This window comes from Phalaenopsis equestris, unplaced genomic scaffold, assembly GCF_001263595.1.
Source record: "Phalaenopsis equestris unplaced genomic scaffold, ASM126359v1 Scaffold000197, whole genome shotgun sequence".
Classification (NCBI taxonomy): domain Eukaryota; kingdom Viridiplantae; phylum Streptophyta; class Magnoliopsida; order Asparagales; family Orchidaceae; genus Phalaenopsis; species Phalaenopsis equestris.
This window is the reverse complement of record NW_018164639.1, coordinates 305,469-310,281: the sequence shown is the minus strand read 5'-3', so window position 1 is coordinate 310,281 and position 4,813 is coordinate 305,469.

The following is a 4,813-nucleotide window of genomic DNA, read 5'->3' as shown; positions in this document are numbered from 1 at the left end:
GCTGAACACTATATATATATATATATGCACACACTACCTGTGAGTATCCATCAAATTTCATAAAATATTAAGTATGAGAAATGTCGGCTTAATTTAGAGAGCAGATTTAGGTATGTCTCGGTAAGGTCTTAAGCACTTTTTAGCACACTCGAAAGAGAGCAAGTAAAGCGTATTTCAGTGGCATGGTCATCTCTGTTTATACCGGTAGCTCTATAACACGTCATAACTTACATTGAGCACAAAAGGTGAATGGTTAAGTGGTGGCTTTATGACACATAGTGACTACAAAAAAAGAATGACAATGAATGATTTAAGCTTCAATAAGAAAATCTCATGCAAAATGTGATACAATATCTAGCTCAATATTTTGTGTATAGAAGGAATACTACGTGGAGACCCATATATGAGAAGCTGCACACTAGAGCACATCAACATCAAGGAGATAGAGACGAGAAGACACGAGCCGAAAAGAACATACATTATTGTAAAAATACATTTGAATCAATGTAAGTTTAGAGATATATATTAACAATTGCTAATATTTTAGTTACTGGCAGGAGAAGGTCATGTGGCTGAAGAATATGAAATTTAGACATATATAGGCAAGAGGAGGCAAGAAGAAAGGGGAATTATATTGCACTGGTGCGTAGAGTAAGGCGTATTAGGCGGAGCATTCCATTTATGGATGCAATTTTGGATCAATTGATGATGTTCTAATTAAGAAAGACGTTGCATGAATGTGTGCCCATAATACACGGATTGCCGCCTAGAATAGTAAGATTATTGTGTTGCGTTTTGAGGAGGAGATTGTATTTTCTTAAAAGTGCTTTATATACCCTATTAAATTATATTAATTTGAATAAGTATTCTTCTACTATCCTATGTAGGGGTGTAAACGAGCCGAGAATAGCTCGTGTTTGAAATTCGCTCGTGAACAGTGTGTTCGTGTATATTTCGAGCTCAAAAAGCATGTTCGTGTTCGGGTCATGTTCGGCTCATTTGCTTAGCAAGCCAAACACGAGCCGTTCACGAACAAAGAATCATTTTGACAACCCTAATCACGTAGTCATAAGAAGTTAAGGTAAGGGGCAAGATTTAAAAAATTATTGTTTATATTATAACATCATTTGAATCTAGTTTAATAATTTTTATTCTATTTTCTTAATTAATACTTTTAATTGATTATAAATCTTTGTAGTCATTTAGTTAATATATTTTTTTTTAAAATGTTTGTTTGTGTTGTTCGTGTTCGACTCGTTAACTTAACGAATGAGTCAAACACGAGCTTCTTAACTAGCCGGACACGAGCTGTTCGCGAACAACGAGTCATTTTGACAGCTCTAATCCTATGTTGGTTTTTATTTATATTTGGTGTTTATGAAACCTTTGCTCTGCATGTTGAATATGTTATTATAGGTGTAGAAGATATGAGAATAAAGGAAGCCTTTTTATTATTATTATTTTGCTTTAGGTTTTCGACAAGCTAAAATGTCAGAAATTGTATATGTCTTTAATCTTTCCGTCGGTTTGAAGGACAAATAAATTATGTCGTAACTTTTTTGCTTCTGTATGTATTACTATTGGTATTTAGATTGTGTTGTTATAGCTGTCGAAAATAAGGAAATTTACATGCATAGCACGCAATTCGTATTTATACACACATCTCACGCTAGGGGTGTAAACGACCCGAACACGAGCGAATCATGCTTAGCTCGTGTTCGGCTCTTTTATATTTCGAGCTCAAAAAGTGTGTTCGTGTTCGGCTCGTTTGCTTAACGAGCTGAACGTGAGCTGTTCACGAACAAAGAGTCTTTTTAACAATCCTAATCATGTAATCATAAGACGATAAGGGTTTGAGCAAGATTTAAAAATTATTATTTATATTAAAACATCATTTTAATCTAATTTAATAATTTTATCATATTTTCTCAAGTAATAGTTTTAATTGATTATAAATCTTTGTAGACTTGTAGTTAATTAATTTTTTTAAAAATACTACTCATTAATATATATACTTGATGAGTAGTATTTCAAGTCAAAACGAGCCGGACACGAACACACAAATCTTTGTTCATATTCGACTCGTTAACTTAGCGAACGAGCGGAACAGGAGCTTCTTAACGAGCCGAACACGAGCTGTTAGCGAACAACGAGCAGTTTTGACAGCCCTAACTACAAAACAAAGTAATTTAACTTTATCGCAAAATTTAAACGAGCTGAACACGAGCTTCTTAACGAGCCGAGCACGAGCTATTCGTGAACAACAAGCCGTTTTGACTGCCTTATCTCACGCATAGACGTTCATATTTACATGCATAGCATTGGTGTTTTAAATCTATGTATAAAAATAGGTATTTCAGTTTTAGAAAATGGAAATGATGCTATTTTTGATGTGATATTGAAGATGTGAGTGATGTGTGTCCTAAATATGATAGTTTATAAATGCATAGGGATTGACCAACTAAACTTAAAAGTTTTACATTTCAACCACCCAAAAATAACCCAAAATTTTAAATATAATGGATTGATCGTTTCTTATTTCAAAAGGAAATAAAAGTTTTGAGTGGTTGAAATGTAAATTTTAAAATTTAGGTGATCAAAATATTTTTTTTAAATTTTTGAATGGTCGGTAAATAAAAACCTCTCTCTCTCTCTCTCTTTCTCTCCTCTGTCTCTCTCTCTATATATAGGTGCTGACCAAAAGTATAAACATAATAAAATAAAATGAATAAAATAGATATTAGAGATTTTCTCTTTCTTTATTTGCAAATATCTTATTATATGTGAGGTGGATTGAGTTAATTTTATCTATATTTCCTCTTATTTGATATATTTTCCCTTTGCATATCTCTATTTGTAATTTCAAACTAAAGCCTTATGTTCATGCCGACCACACATTTCAGAATGTTGAATTATGAGTTATCCATAATTTATGCTAGTAGAGAGAGAAAAAGAATTGAAAAAGGAGTGAGAGATTTTCCCGGAGATATTTTTTCTCTAAAAAATTGACTCTCCTTTTCAAATTTAGACTCCCTATTTATAGACAGACTTCCGGCGTCTTTTCTTTTTTTTGGTGATAAATAAATAAAAAGTGTGTTGAAATTGGTCATGCCGCTCAATGTAATCCTACAAAATGTGTCCCAACTGTTCGTACTCGGTCCTTGCCACATAGCACTTTGCCGGCTAAGGGTCCGTTCGGGGCAGCTTATAAGTGCGAGCGGCGTTTTGAAAATGTCGTCGTACCGTTTGGTTCGCGTGTTTCGCCAACTTATCCGAAATTGTGTTTGGATTTTTACAATAAACGCGGGCCACGGGTCGACCCCTACAGCCGGCCCGCGGGCCGCGTTTCAGGATAAGCAGCACAAGCTGCCCCAAACGAACCCTAAGGGTCTGTTTGGAGAAGCTTATAAGTGCAGGCGGCGTTTTCAAAACGCCGTCATACCGTTTGGTTCGCGCGTTTCGTCAGCTTATCTTAAACTGCGTTTGGATTTTTTAACGAAACGCAGGTCGCCGGTCGACCTCTGCGGGCTGGGGTGCCCGCTGGAACACACAACCCTCACACAGCTTATCCTGAAACGCACAAGCTGCCTCAAACGGACCCTAAATTGTTAAAACTTAGCTATGGTGACAAATTATAAGAAAAAAAATATGTATCTTCTTGCATCTTATTTTGTGTAGAAAATGGCATCTTTTATTGAAAGTTTATAAGTGCTCGGATATGCATCATATTGATTTTAAATAACTATTAAAAAAATACCAACTCTATCATGTAATTATGTCTATCGAAGAACTTTCATTAAAGCGATACTTTTTGATAAAAAAAAATTAATTTCAATTAATTTACAGTCAAACTAATCGGGCTGCCCACCATCCATAAGGGCTCTTTTGGGAGGTGACAAGTGGTATCAGAGCAGATTACTGTTTGCAGGTGTGTGGACTCTTCATGGTTCAGTGGGACCCTCGGTGGAGTCGATCCGTGACGAGGGCATCATGTGATTGGGTGGAGGAGAATGTCACAGACAAATAGTCCCACACTAGCTAGATGTAGGACCGAAAAACAATATTTAAGTCATTGGCTGCATGTCACCCACAAGGGCTCTTTTGGGAGGTGACAAGTGCTATCAGAGCAGGTTACTGTCTGCCAGGTGTGTGGACTCTCCATGGTCCAGTGGGACCCTCGGTGGAGCCGATCGAGGGCATCACGTGATTGGGTGGAGAAGAATGTCACGGATAAATAGTCCCACATTGGCTAGGAGTATGACCGAAAAACAGTATTTAAGTCTTGTGCTGCCCACCATCCATAAGGGCTCTTTTGAGAGGTGACAAATCTCTATAAGACGAACACAATGATACCAACATCAAACTAATTCATGTCAAATAAAATCTTGATCAAACTGTTAAATTATTTCTTAAAACTTCGTGTTTCCAATTGAAAGATAAAACCCATTCAATACCTGATAAAATTGATGAACTTACAGGACGAATACTATGAGCCAAAAGCAATTAAGTCTATGCATTGCAGTGCAACAGTAAAATATTATGATTACTGTGTCAGAAAAAAATAAATTAAAGAGCCGCCTTCAATAAATAGCTTGTTTTTTTTTTCTTAGATAATATAATGTCCTAGTCCAACGCTGCCAATGAACGGCTCTTTGCTTGGCAGACAAGGCAGCCATGCTGACCCGCTGACCTGGGCATGTATGGCTGCCAATCTGACAAATTATTTAAAAATCATGCTAGCAATGATGGTTTAGTTAATGCATTAGAAAACTTACACATTAATTTGCTTTGGAAGGGATGCTACGGCTCTGCG